The following is a 15,385-nucleotide window of genomic DNA, read 5'->3' as shown; positions in this document are numbered from 1 at the left end:
ACCTCACACCGGAGACCTCAGGAAGGGAGGGTTTAGGGAGGGAACTTCTGCCAAACCAGCCGGGAGATGTCAGCGAGCAACACGGCGCGTTCCTTTAGGCTAAGAAATAAAGACACAGAACAGATGGGGTCGAGAGGATCGCTGCAGTCAGCGATGATTCTTTATTTCTCAGGGTTACATTTATACTAAACCAAGAAGAGAATCTTAAGAAGAGAAAATATTTTTCCATAAACATCACTTTGAGATACAATCACCAGAACTCTCTGATAACGTCAAGGGTTAAGAAGGGCATCCCGTTTATCTTAAGGGTGGTCGTGAAAGGCTTATCTATCTGCATCATGTGTGCATTCAAGGCTTACTAGTGTTCTGATTAACTTTGGATTCCAGGAGAGGGGTGGCGGGACAGAGAGCTATGTCCTTGAAGGGACCCTTGATAATCAATCAAGGCAGCTCCCAGAGTCAGATCTTTCAAGCCGCTCCCCGCAAACTTCTAGAAACAAAGAAGGTCAACCTGATACCCTGGGGAGGGGCTCTTTCTAGGATGCCTGTGTTGGTCCACAGCCTGACTACCCTTGTGGGCTGGGAGGGGAGAGGTCAGTGAGTGGTGGGAATCACCTGGGGGTCTTGGGTTCCTGTCAGGCTTTACTTGCAAAATTCTTCCCAAAGATCTCCCTTGTCCTTAGTTTTTTTCAGCACCCCTCTGCAGCCTGGGGACACAGGTTTTCACAAAATGATTTGCTTTGTGACCACCTCTCTGCAGGCGTGGCACCTCCAACTTCAGAGACCAGGAGCCTGGAGACATTTCCTTCCCCGCTTTCTTGGAAAAGAAACTGTTTCAGGAAGGGGGACCCCTTCCAGGGCCCGAAACTGGTCTCTAGTCTAACACTCGGAAATGAATTGTCCAAGGAGACGCATGTGCTGACAAAGCAAGATATTTTCTTGGGAAGGGCACCTGGGGGGAGAGCAGAAGGGTAAGGTAACCCAGGAGAACTGCTCTGCCACGTGGCTCGCAGTCTTGGGTTTTCTGGTGATGGGATTAGTTTCCAGGTGGTCTTTGGCCAATCATTCGAATTCAGAGTCTTTCCTGGAGGCGCACGCATCGCTCAGCCAAGATGGATGCTAGCAAGAGGGATTCTGGGAAGTGGACGGAAGTGGACGGACATGCGGTGTCTCCTTTTGACCTTTCCCCAACTCTTCCGGCTGGGGGTGGTTTATTAGTTCCTTATTCCTTATCAGGGTCTCCAGTCATAAAACAACTCATGCAAATAGTTACTATGGTGCCTGGCCAGGGTTGGCGGTTTCAGTCAGTGTGCTTCCCCTAACAGCTCCCCGCTGAGAGACTTCATGCTCAAGATACTTCTTGGGAATTGGGACAGAGGTCTCTTTCTTCTGTAACTTCTTCCTGCTGTGCCTGGGCGTAGGCCTGCCTAGCAGAGCAGAAGTCTCTCTCTACCTGATCTAAGTTGGGGTATTCCACATCTGAAACCAGCTTTCACCCTTGTAATAACAGCAATTTGGTTTGAAACTGTTGGCACCTCTCAGAGAAGAAATAGACAGGGGCCAAACAGGAGACCAAACAAGATGGTCATCGCTGGTCCCCAGAAACAGGAGGCAACATTTGGGGTGAGGGCCGCAGGGTTTGTGACTTTTTTTTTTTTTTTTTTTTTTGATTGGCTGGTGGTGAAGCAACAGAGCTGTGCTCCAGGAATCTTGTGTTTAGTCTGAAGTTACCATCCTCCACCTAGGTGGGGGCTCCAGTTCTGTAGAACTCAAAGACATTGTTATGCATATTTTTTTTTAGTAAGATCCAGGACCTGTCTCAAGGCTGTACCACCATTTGATTGTTTCTCCTCTGTTTCTGTATTCCCTCCTTTCCCTGATTAGCAATCGTTTGAATCCACCCTTTGGAACTCAGGGAAGGACAAGGAGGCTGAATGAAGCCTATATACTACAGATGAGAAATGGAGAACACACAGCAGATCTGTTCTCCAGAGTCGCCACCCCACAGAATCATACTCAGTTTTAATTTAGGGAACAAGGCAACTATGACTGTGATAACTTCCTGTCCAAATGGGGCATAGGACTACCTCAGCTTGGAGAAGAGACACTGAATTGGAAGTATTCCTGAGTTCCAAGTCCTAGATCTGAGCCTTGTATGATTAAAATCTCAATCCCTTGGTCTGCCATTTTGTTGTAACAGAACTAATTAGCTGGAGGAGGGATAACTGGAATTTTAATAGACAAAATAAATCTCTCTTTTTTCCTTTAGAAGAATAGGCCTGAAACTCAGTCTGGACACTTCGGGGAGACTTTTAGCCAGATGGCCCGTTGCCTAATTTTATAAAAAGTAAGGTATAAGTTACTAGCTTCCAGCAGACATTGTTTTGAGAATGGTGGCACCTAAGCCTGACATGACTCAGAAAACTCAAGTGTTTAGCAATACAATGTCTAATCTGAAATTACACCCATAGTAACACCTCGTTATTTTCCAGGATGTCTGAAACATAACTACTCTATTTTGACTTTTAATTGTAAAATTTTCTTTAATAGTCAAAGCAGATGTCACCATTAATGATGTCAGTGTTTCTCTAGGTATGAGAAGATGCAAGAATTGGGACTCATAAAATCTCCTGAAAACATCTAACTATCTGAAGGCCTGTTCTGTCAGTTTGTTGCAGAGCACAGAGTGCCTCATTCCTGATTTTTACCTTGAACTCCTTTCAGGGCCGTTGAAAGTCAGCAGTTGCAGTGGCCATGATTTAATTTCTGTAGATATGTGAGGCTGCCAGGGTTAATACCATGACAGGCAGCCTGGATTAAGTTTTAGCTTCCCCCGAAATGGTAAGATTCCCTACCCGCATCAGGTAACCTGGAGCCAGCCAATCAATATGCGCCCAGTAAGAGACAAAGGGAAAACTGAAAAGCCCGCGAACGCCCAGGTTTGAAAAAGCCCGCGAAAGTCTGTACCAATAGAATTGCTTTGCAAACATGTAACCAATCCGCTTAAGCCAGCTACTAATTGCTTATGCATATCTTATAAATTTGCTAACAGCTTGGGCTCGGGGCTTTTTCTGACCCTGCACCACTGTGATGGGTGAGGCAGAAAGCCCTGGCTCGAGTCAGTAATAAACTTCCCTTTTTTGCGAGTTGCATTGTCTTAGAAGCCTTTTTTTCTTCCCGCTCGGGGATTCGGACATCGGGCATAACATTTGGGGGCTCGTCCGGGATGCCTTGACCGGGAGAAGAAAACGCTTACAGGACAAAGGGGAAGGATAAAAAATAACACCGGTGCTCAGGAAGGACCAGAGTAAATTCAAGGCCCTGCTGGGGAGCAGAAGGGTACGTATCTGGCGCAGAAAGAAAGCTTTCTATAAAGGGGGACTAGTTGGCGTAAGGCCAAGGCCAGCGGACGCGCTGGGAGGCAGCCGACTCTGCAGGAAGGCTTTCTAGAAAGGGGGGGGCCAGGCGGCGTAAGGCCAAGGCCAGCGGACGCGCTGGGAGGCAGCCGACTCCGCGGGAAAAAAAGTTCCTCTCCCGACCCCGAGTCTGGTGAACAGCGGACGCCATTCGATAAAGTAAATCGGCTACCGGGAGGAAAAAAAAAAAAAAATACAGGGGGCCCGAAAACCCAGCGCTATGTCGTCGGCCGACGTCTGTCTGTCTGTGTGTTTGTCTTCGGCTCTCCGTGTTTGTGTGTGTGCCGGCATTGTCTCTGGTCTCCCTTTTCTAAAAGCCCAGGAAAATTCCTGTAACGCCTGGGTGTCTGCAGGTGGCAGGAGACGTCTGTAAGTCCACCCCTTTTGCCCCCTCTCCCGCCTCCTCCTCCTTCTTTCAACCTGGCTTCCCTTCCTCCTTTCAAAATCTTTGAAGACATCTGAAGTTTTGTGTCTCTATAGAAGGTTTTCTGAGAGACTGCATTCTTGTATTTAAGGGAGTGTCTGATGAGGACTGCCAGGTTTATATGTGTGTGTGTCTAAATAATTAGGTCATTTCCAAATGAAATAAGATTTTAAAACATTTACTACTAAACACTAATTTCTTTTTACAGAAAAACGAAAGAGATTTGGGACTATAAATGAATAATGTTCCATGCCATCCTAAAATGTTTTAAAAAAAGCAAGAGTTTTAAAAATTATCACTGGTATTTATGCTCACCAATCTATAAAATGCTAATAAAAGTTAGCTCTTGATTGCTAAAAGAAAGCAAGAAGTGTGCTTTCAGTAAAGTATGAAAAAATAGTAAAAAGAGTTATGCATGATCAAGATTTTCTAAAATTAAATTACAATTAGTTAGATAAGTAGATTTTGTTAAAAATGACCTGGTTGTAAGAAAACTGCTTAGAACCAATTAGGTCCAAGTGGCTGAGCTGACTTTCACTAGACCTTGAGCCTTGGTATTTACACCCATTGTGACATATCAACAAGCTAAATGATACACCCATCAGCATTGACTAAATCTGACCAAATGTTCTAAAGCTTTTAATTGATCTTTTCGATAAAACTTCCTAAATTGAATTCTTTTGAAGTTCCTTTGACATCTAGCTAACTTTGGGGTGTTTCAGTGGGCCCCTAAAACACCCCAAAGAGGGATATTAAACTGTTTATTTAGTTGGTTAAATTACATGAAAAAGATTATCAAATGAGTAATAAATCTGCTCATGTTATAATGTATGAAAAATTTATAATACAGATATCCTAAAAAGTATATGGAGTTCTTAACATTCTGATACGTCTTGGTATTCTAATGAAAAACCTGATGACTTTACAAAAGTTAACAAAAGACTAAATGAACCAGCAAATATGCTTATAACTTTTATGGTTTCTATCTAAAAATTACAGGTTTAAATCGTGTGTTTTCCGGAAATAAAAAAAACCTTCCTCTCAAACTAGTTATAAAAATAATTTGGTCTCTTAGGTTTCCAGTAAGTTTAACAAATGAGCTAAGAAGGTTATCTCACTAACAGGTACATAAATGTTAAATCCCAGTTTGTTGATAGAAGTCTGCATGTAGTAAGACTCATTTCTCAGATAGTTCTTTGCTGTTATGTGATATTAATGTAAAAGTTTGTTTCTAAAGCTTATCTCAGTAATCTATCTTTGGATGAAGATCAGATGCCTCGTGGCCTGCAACCAGGACTGAAAAAAGACATAATTTAAGAGACTGTCTCCAACCTGGATGGAAAGACTTTTTATCAGGTACTCTTAACTAGCTCATCATGCACAATAAAACTGAAGAAAAATTAACTCTTAGATTAATTCCCACTTCCAAAGGCCCCTACACTGGATTGGTCTATAGAGAAGACAGCTGACCTGATCTCACCTTAAAATGATGCTCAAACAAGAGAAACTACAGTACACCAGGATGAGACGACAACGACATCAGAGGTAGACAGCTTGCCCAAGATGCTGGATCTGCTTTGTATGATCATTTATAATGTTTTCTTGACTTCTTAGACCTTTGCATACAAATCAAATGCTTTTCTATCATAGGCCTGATCCTATGCTAGTTTTAAAAATCAATCCAATTGGTGGGTTTGTGGCCAATTACCTGTATCTAGTTCTGGGTTACCTTGGTAAATTTCTCTACTACAAGACTCTAACTGGTTGGCCCTGAAAAAATTTACTTAAAAAAAGAAAATTATAGTCATATTCAGGTCACTGTGATACTACTAGACGAGATCCCCTCACTGGGCCAATTAATAATGCCTACTCTGACTCTGGCCATAAATTTGAGCCTTTTTCTATTCCTCAAGCTAAATCAGAGCAACAAAAAAGTTTTAGCAAAGGAGAAAAAAGTCTCCCACAATTATGAGATAGATTTATATAGATAACACTAAGCTATGGTAATTTAGGTTTAAAGTCTCCTCTGTGTTAAAAACAATTAAATCATACTAAGGATAATCAGTCTAGTAACACTAAAAAAACTGGGCTATGTGCGTTATAGATGGTGGTGCCAATGTATAATTTCCCTGAAAAATAAAGATTCGTACAGAGTAGACTAAGTCAGACGACCTGGGATATACTGGGCTACATCTAATGAAAGCTCTTAAGTCTTATTCGTGACTTTACTAATACTGCTGGCTATGTTCTTTGTATTTCACCTGTTTTACAAAATTGCTGTTTCTTACACTGCCAAATGTGTGACTGAGGCCTCTGATAAAATAATATATAGTTCCTTATAAAATCGATGATATGACAGTGTAACTCTAGATATGAGAAAAAGCAACAAGAGGAAATGTTTTCCTGGACCAAGAGGCTAGTAAGACAGGTGGTCCAGAGAATTTTAGATACTGTTTTATGGCCTAATCCAGTAACAGCACATTGAGAAGCCGGTCGACAAAATCTTTGCCAAACCTGAGAATGGACATTCTCAGCACCATGGGATAAAATGGTCATGAAATGCCCCCCTCAAAGTCGTCGTCAAGTTTGTGAGCAAAAAGGGGCTTTGCCAATTGAAGATTGACACTTGCCATCTACATCTACAGTGATTATATCATGGCCACTGCAACTGCTGACTTTCAACGGCCCTGAAAGGAGTTCAGGGTGAAGATAAGGAATGAGGCGCTCCGTGCTCTGGGAAAAACTGGCAGAACAGGCCTTCAGATAGTTAGATCTTTTCAAGAGATTTTTATGAGTCCCAATTCTTGCATCTTCTCATACCTAGAGAAACACTGACATCATTAATGGTGCCATCTGCTTTGGCTATTAAAAAAAAATTTTACAATTAAAAGTCAAAATAGAGTACTCAGCTATGGTTCAGACATCCTGGAAAATAACCAGGTGTTACTATGTGTATAATTTCAGATTAGACATTGTATTGCTAGACACTTGAGTTTTCTGAGTCGTGTCAGGCTTAGATGCTACCATTCTCAAAAGTGTCTGCTGAAAGCTAGTAACTTCTATCTTACTTTTTATAAAACTAGGCAACTGGCCACCTGGCTACAAGTCTCCCTGAAGTGCCAGGTCCGGACTGGATTTCAGGCCTATTCTTCTAAAAGAAAGAGATTTACTTTGTCTATTAAAACTCCAGTTATCCCTTCTCCAGCTACTACTAACTGGGTATGTTACAACAAAATGGCAGACCAAGAGATTGAGATTTTAATCATACAAGACTCAGATCTAAGACTTAGAACTCAGGAATACTTCCAATTCAGTGTCTCTTCTCCAAGCTGAGGCGATCCTATGCCCCATTTTGACAAAAAGTTATCACAGTCATAGTTGCCCTGTTCCCTAAATAAAACTGAACAGGACTCTGCGGGGTGGCGACTCTGGAGTACAGATCTGCTGTACTGTAAAATATAGGCTTTATTCAGCCTCCTTGACCTTCCCTGAGTTCCAACAGGTAGATTCAAACAATTGCCAATCAGAGAAGGAAAAAAATATAAAAACAGAGGGGAAACAATCAAATGGTGGTACAGCCTTGAGACAGGTCCTGGTTCCTACTAAAAAAAAAAAATATATATGCATAACAATGTCTTTTGAGTTCTTCTACAAAACTAGAGCCCCCACCCAGGTAAAATATGGTAACTTCAGACTAAACACAAAATTCCTGAAACACAGCTCTGTTGCTTGACCACCAGCAAATCACCCCAAATGTTGCCTCCTGTTTCTGGAGACCAGTGATGACCATCCTGTTAAGTCTCCTGTTTGGCAACTGTCTATTTTATCTCTGAGAGGCGCCAACAGTTTCAAACTAAGTTGCTGTTATTACAAAAATAAAAGCTGGTTTCAGATATAAGACACCCCAACTTAGGTCAGGTATAGAGAGACTTCTGCTCTGCCAGGCAGGCCTACGCCCAGGCACAACAAGAAGAAGTTACAGAAGAAAGAGACCTCTGCCCCAATTCCCAAAAAGCATCTTGAGTATGAAGTCTCTCTCAAGGGAAAGTTGTTAGGAAAAACACACTGCCTGTCTGTCCACCTAATGTTACTCAGATCTCAATATTCAACTGCCCCCACAGATAAATGACCCATGATAGGGCCTTCCACAGAAACAAGAAGACAGGGGGGAATGTGAGGCTGCCAGGGTTAATACCATGACAGGCAGCCTGGATTAAGTTTTAGCTTCCCCCGAAATGGTAAGATTCCCTACCCGCATCAGGTAACCTGGAGCCAGCCAATCAATATGCGCCCAGTAAGAGACAAAGGGAAAACTGAAAAGCCCGCGAACGCCCAGGTTTGAAAAAGCCCGCGAAAGTCTGTACCAATAGAATTGCTTTGCAAACATGTAACCAATCCGCTTAAGCCAGCTACTAATTGCTTATGCATATCTTATAAATTTGCTAACAGCTTGGGCTCGGGGCTTTTTCTGACCCTGCACCACTGTGATGGGTGAGGCAGAAAGCCCTGGCTCGAGTCAGTAATAAACTTCCCTTTTTTGCGAGTTGCATTGTCTTAGAAGCCTTTTTTTCTTCCCGCTCGGGGATTCGGACATCGGGCATAACAGATATAGATGGCAAGTGTCAATCTTCAGTTGGCAGAGCCCCTTTTTCTCATAAACTTGACCATGATTTTGAGGGGGGTATTTTATGACCATTTTATCCCATGGTGCTGAGAATGTCCATTATCAGGTTTGGCAAAGATTTTGTTGACAGGCCACTCAATGTGCTGTTACTGGACTAGGCCATAAAACAATATCCAAAATTCTCTGGACCACCTGTCTTACTAGCCTCTTGGTCCAGGAAAACATTCCCTCTTGTTGCTTTTTTTCATATCTAGAGTTACACTGCTATCATCATTGATCTCATAGGGAACTATATATTATTTTAACAGAGGCCTCAGTCACGCATTTGGCAGTGTAAGAAACAGCAATTTTGTAAAACAGGTGAAATACAAAGAACATAGCCAGCAGTATTAGTAAAGTCACAAGTCAGGCTTAAGAGCTTCCATTAGATGTAGCCCAGTATATCTCAGGTCATCTGACTTAGTCTATTCTGTATGAATCTTTATCTTTCATGGAAATTATACATTGGCACCACCATCTATAAGGCACATAGCCCAGTTTTCTAGTGTTACTAGACTGATTATCTTTAGTATGATTTAATTGTTTTCAACACAGAGGAGACTTTAAACCTAAATTACCATAGCCTAGTGTTATCTATATAGATCTATTTCATAATTGTGGGACATTTCTTATTCCTTTGCTGAAACTCTTCTTATTGCTCTGATTGAGCTTGAGTAATAGACAAAGGGTCAGATTTATGCCAGAGTCAGAGTAGGCATTATTAATTGGCCCAGTGAGGGGATCTCGTCTGGTAGTATCACAGTGACCTGACTATGACTATACTTTTTTTAAAGTAAATTTCCTCAGGGCCAAACAGTTAGAGTCTTGTAGTAGAGAAATTTACCAAGGTAACCCAGAACTAGATACAGGTAATTGGCCACAAACCCAACAGTTGGATTGATTTCTAAAACTAGCACAGGATCAGGCCTATGATAGAAAAGCATTTGACTTATATGCAAAGGTCTAAGAAGTCAAGAAAACATTATAAATGATCATACGAATCAGGTCCAGCATCTTGGACAAGCTGTCTACCTCTGATGTTGTTGTCTTCTCATCCTGGTGTACTGTAGTTTCTCCTGTTTGAGCATCATTTTAAGGTGAGATCAGGTTGGCTGTCTTCTCTATAGACCAATCCAGTGTAGGGGACTTTGGAAGTGGGAATTAATCTAAGAGTTAATTTCCCTTCAGTTTCATTGTGCATGAGCTAGTAAAGAGTACCTGATAAAAAGTCCTTCCATCCAGCTTGGAGACAGTCCCTTAAATTATGTCTTTTTCTAGTCCTGGTTGCAGGTCATGGGGCATCTGATCTTCATCCAAAGATAGATTACTGAGATAAGCTTCAGAAGCAAACTTGGGGTGTTCTTTAAGAATTCAATTAAATTTTGCATTAATATCACATAACAGCAAAGAACTATCTAAGAAATGAGTCTTACTACATGCAGACCTCCATTAACAACTTGAGGTTTAACATTTTTTGAAATATCTTTTTCTCCCTAAAGTTACCCTCATTTTTATCAAATACAACCAAATTAAGGCTAGTTTGTTTGCAAAATAAGTCTGTTCTCACTAATTTTGGTCTGATGATTTATATAACCATAATTGATTATAGACTTTTTATTTTGCTGAAACACTTATAGAATCTCAGACTGAACTTTTAATATAAAACAGGGCTGGGAAAGTCACACCAAAGGCTTATCACAGATCTTGTCTAACAAATCTAGGTGAACTCTTCCCTTTTTAAGGTCTCAAAAGTTCTTTGAGATTTTTGTACCTGTTATGAGATAACCTTCCTAGCTCATTTGATAAACTTACTGGAAACCTAAGAGTTTCAAATTTCTGGAGGAGTCAGATAGAGAGAAAATATACTTGCCTTGTTTATAACGTGTAATTTTACCAAATTATTTTCATAATAGTTTGAGAGGAAGATTTTCGCTACTTCTGGAAAACACAAGATGTAAACCTGTAATTTTTCAGATAGAAACCATAAAAATTATAAGCATATTCGCTGGTTCATTCAGTCCTTTGTCAACTTTTGTGAAGTCATCAGGTTTCTCATTAGAACACCAAGACATATCAAAATGTTAAGAATTCCATATAATTTCTAGGATATCTGTATTAGTAATTTTACCATACATTATAACATGAGCAGATTTATTACTCATTTGATAATCTTTTTCATGTAATTTAACCAACCAAATAAACACAGTTTAATATCTCTCTTTGGGATGTTTCAGGGGCCCTCTGAAGCACCCCAGAGTTAGCTAGAGGTCAAAGGAACTTCAAAATATTTGATTTAGGAAGTTTTATCAAAAGATCAATTAAATGCATTTAGAACATTTGCTCAGATTTAGTCAATGTTGATGGGTGTATCACTTAGCTTGTTGATATGTCACGATGGGCATAAATACCAAGGCTCAAGGTCTAGGGAAAGTCAGCTCCGCCATCTTGGACCTAATTGGCTCTAACCAGTTTTCTTATGACTGTGTGGTTCCTCTAACAAAATCCGTTTATCTAACTAATCGTAATTCAAATTTATAAAATCCTGATCATGCATAACTCTTTTTAGTATTTTTTCATACCCCCCCCCCCTTTTTTTTTACTGAAAGCACACTTCTTGCTTTCCTTTAGCAACCAAGAGCTAACTTTTATATTAGCATTTTATAGATTGGTGAGCATAAATACCAGTGAAATTTCTAAAACCCTTGCTTTCTTAAACCATTTTAGGATGCCATCAAAGATTATTCATTTATAATCCCAAATCTCTTTAGTTTTTTGGTAAAAGGAAATCAGTGTTTAGTAGTAAATGTTTCAAAATCTTATTTCATTTGGAAATGACCTAATTATTTAATAAACTTCCAATACTTAGTTTAGCACAACCATTGGAAATTCAAGTTATGCCAATCTGGGGAGACTATTGTAGACAGATATTCTTAAAGAATACTTATTCTTAATAGAGTTTATATACAAACTCATACCTCGTTTACATTTTTTAGAAGTTTTTATCACTCAAGGTAATTTCCTTGCTGATAAACTTGTAACAGGTATAATATTTAACTTATATTAAACCTAGGTACAATGAAAATATTCTACTTGATGTTAATTACTCTAAGACATGTCTATATTAGGTCAACAAACAAACATTAATATCAGGTATTTAATACTGAATATTTCCCAGTTCACCTGAACTATGAATCTATTGTTTAATTTAGAATTATTTTATTTGTAAGCACTTACCTTTTCTTAAAGCCAATTAAATAGAGCTCATTTACAAATTAACCTAAAAAATATTACCCAGAGACAAAGACATACCAAGACATATTTAGACAGACACAGTGCAAAATCTAGCTTCATTTTCTAAGTTTGGTCATGAATTAGATATTACAATATAAAATTTAAATAAATAACATTTTTAAAGGCTTTTTTCCTTTTTCTCTCAGTCTCAGGAGTTAGAGATGGTCTAGATAACTCTTCCTGAGGGCCCTGGTCTCAAGGCACAGGGAAAGAAAATCAAGTTCTAGCAAAATGATGGCAAGTCTAAATGGTGGCCAGACAAAGCAAAATGGTCGTCACAAATCACAACACAGAACAGAGTTAAAACACACACATATAAACCTGGCGGTCCTCATCAGACATCCCTTAAATACAAGAATACAGTCTCTCAGAAAATCTTCTATAGAGATACAAAACTTTAGATGTCTTCAAAGATTTCAGAAGGAGGAAAGGAAGCCAGGTTGAATGAAGAAGGAGGAGGAGGCGGGAAAGGGGGGCAAAAGGCATGGCCAAACAGACGTCTCCTGCCACCTGCAGACACCCAGGTGTTACAGGACTTTTCCCTGGGCTTCCAGAAAATGGAGGACTAGAACTCGGCCCTACCAGAAACCAGACCAGAAAATTCGAGTTCTCTGCCAAAAGGAGGTGATCAGTCTCCAATCCTCAGCTCAAGCTGAGGCCCATCGACCAGATTCCTGCATCCAGGACCAGGGGACTTGATAAACTGGAAGGATAGGAAGGGCTAAGGAGAGGAAAGAGAGAGGGAAGGGGAGAGAGGTCAATAAAGTCTCTTGTCCTTTACCGGTTGGGGCACTCTGGCCAGTTCTCCACGTCAGGAGGAGACCAGGGACAAAAGGGTCCCAGTTGCGGCTGATGAGTCTGGTCCATTGGCAAGCAAGCTGGCCCCTGAGTACCCCAAGTAGTCAGGATGTCAGTCGCAGCGACGAAGAGTGCCCACCAGAGTCGCCATTGGCTGCAAGAAGGCGGAACACTTCCAGGGCACGAAACTGGGCTCTAGTCTAACACTCAGAAATGAACTGTCTGAGGAGACACATGTGCTGACAAAGCAAGAGATTTTATTGGGAAAGGTCACCTGGGTGGAGAGCAGGAGGGTAAGGGAAACCAGGAGAACTGCTCTGCCGCGTGGCTCCCAATCCTGGGTTTTATGGTGATGGGATTAGTTTCCGGGTGGTCTTTGGCCAATCATTCGAATTCAGAGGGTTTCCTGGTGGCCCACGCATCGCTCAGCCAAGATGGACGCTAGCAAAAGGGATTTTGGGAACTGGACGGACACGCGGTGTCTCCTTTTAACCTTTCCCCAACTCTTCCGGCTGGGGGTGGCTTATTAGTTCCATATTACTTATCAGGATCTCCTGTCACAAAACAGCTCTTGCAAAAGGTTACTATGGTGCCTGGCCAGGGTGGGTGGATTCAATAAGTGTGCTTCCCCTGACAAAACCAGGGGCAGCAGAAGGCCTGGCGTGCTGCAGTCCACGGCAACTGAGCAACTGAACTGAACTGAACTGAGCAGGACATGCTAGGTTCACAGTGTGTATGGGCGGAGCCAAATGCCTCTGAAAACGATGCCCTAAATGCTCTCTGATGACCAACTAAGGAAGTAATGATCGGTGTTGTCATAAGTTACATCACACATGAGTTAACACCTGAGAATGTTGTTGCTCTACTTCCTGTGTGTGTTTTTCTAGCTTTTATGAATCAACTGCTACAGTTTGTTGTCTGCTCCATTTAGAGAGCTCTATTTTCCCACATCTTTAAAGTATAATGACCAAGGAAAAATTGAAAATAGAACCATATTCATGTTTCTCATATTATGTATTCTAAAAAATATTCAGTCTGCATTCACCAGTACTAACGTTGTACAAGATTTAGGTTCACAGCAGAATTGACAATAAAGTATAGACATTGCCCATATACCTCTTGTTCCCACGTGTGGACAATCTCCCTACTGAGCTTTCCCCACCAGAGCGAGCATTTGTTACCACTGCTGAATCTACATGGGCAGTAAATAGATCAACTCTCTAGTTTACCCCTGTGTTCCTCTTTTAGGAATCTGCAATCCATACCTCTAGATAAGTGTTTAATAACATGTGTCCATCATGAAAGTTTAACACAAATTATTTCATGGTCCTGAAAGTTGTCTAGACTTAGTATATTCAAAGTCCCTCCTTTGAAACCCACAGTAATCATGGACCTTTTAAATCTCTTCTATATTTCTCACTAGATTCCCAGGTGACTGAGGGGTAAGGACTGGACTCTGCCTGCCGATGCAGGATATCCACGTGATGCAGGTTCAATCCTTGGTTCAGGAAGATCCCCTGGAAGAAGAGATGGCAACCCACTCCAGTATCCTTTCCTGGGAAGTCTATGGACAGATGTGATCCTGGCAGGATACAGTCCCTGGGAGCACAAATATTCAGACACAACTGAGCACACATAAGAACATTAACCACACCAAATACTTTGGCCATCTGATATGAAGAACTGACTCATTTGAAGAGACCATGACGCTGGGAAAGATTGAAAGGGGGAGAAGGGGATGACAGAGGATAAGGTGCTTGGATGGCATCACTGACTCAATGGACAAGAGTTTGAGCAAGCTCCAGGAGTTGGTGATGGACAGGGAGACCTGGCGTGCAGCACTCCATGGGGTCGCAGAGTCAGACACGACTGAGCAAACTAACTGAACCGATGGTGAAAATAGGGAGCTGGTGGGAAGCTGCTGTTTACCACAGGGCGCTCAGCTTGGTGCTCTGTGCTGAGCAGAGGGGCGAAACGGAGACCACGGGAGGGAGGGCCAAGAGGGAGAAGATTTATGTATACTCACGGCTGACTGATGACGTCACAGAGCACAAACCAGCACCACATTGTAAAGCAATTATGTTCCAATAAATAAATAAATAAATGTCTCAAAAGGAAAAAGAGCTAAGCAGACTGGTCACCGGCGGTGGGAACCCGTCTGACCCTGTGGGGACAAGGGCCGCACCCCTGGCCCAGGAATCCCCCGCGTGCTGTGGGGAGACTGAGCCTGTGCCCCACAGCTGCTGAGGCTGGGCGGGCAGCTTGCTCTTTCCATGGGCAGGAGGCAAAGGAAGATGCTCACCAGAGCTGAACAATAAGGAATGCAGAGCAAAGCTACAGGGATGCATCACCGCAGGCCGGTCAGAACAATGAGCAAAAAGCCCACTAATAATATAAACGCTGAAGGCGCTTGGAGATCAGGGAACCTCCTACATGGCTAGAGGGAATGTAAGCTGGTGCAGTCACGTGGCTGGGCCGTGTGGAAGTTCCTTAAAAAACATAACCTCCTGACATTTAAGGAAATGAATTCCATGAAAAGTAGCAAAACAGATTAATCCACAAATTGACAAGTTTTATACTTTTTAATAAATCATCTGCAACTGATATGACCAGTTTTGATCTAGCATTTCTAAATTCTCTAAGTTAAATGTGTAGAAATACACATACGCTCACATATTCCTTCTTGGTTTTCTCACTGCTAACATGTATACCTCCAGATATTTATATCTTGTATTCAATGTGTGTTATATAAATTATATTATGTGTGGATCTTCAGATATTTAATATTGCATT

At 41.4% G+C, this 15,385-nt stretch overlaps 2 pseudogenes; one reads left to right on the top strand and one right to left on the bottom strand.

The window, feature by feature from the left end:
* The window catches only part of LOC136157574 (zinc finger protein 678-like), a 322,340-nt pseudogene that overhangs the window by 50,295 nt on the left and 256,660 nt on the right, over positions 1 to 15,385 (bottom strand).
* Positions 1 to 15,385, top strand: part of LOC136157581 (zinc finger protein 724-like) — a 322,253-nt pseudogene that overhangs the window by 51,353 nt on the left and 255,515 nt on the right.

Source organism: Muntiacus reevesi, chromosome 2 (genome assembly GCF_963930625.1).
Source record: "Muntiacus reevesi chromosome 2, mMunRee1.1, whole genome shotgun sequence".
NCBI lineage: Eukaryota > Metazoa > Chordata > Mammalia > Artiodactyla > Cervidae > Muntiacus > Muntiacus reevesi.
Note: the sequence above shows the minus strand (reverse complement) of the source record. Positions and strands in the feature narration are given on the sequence as shown.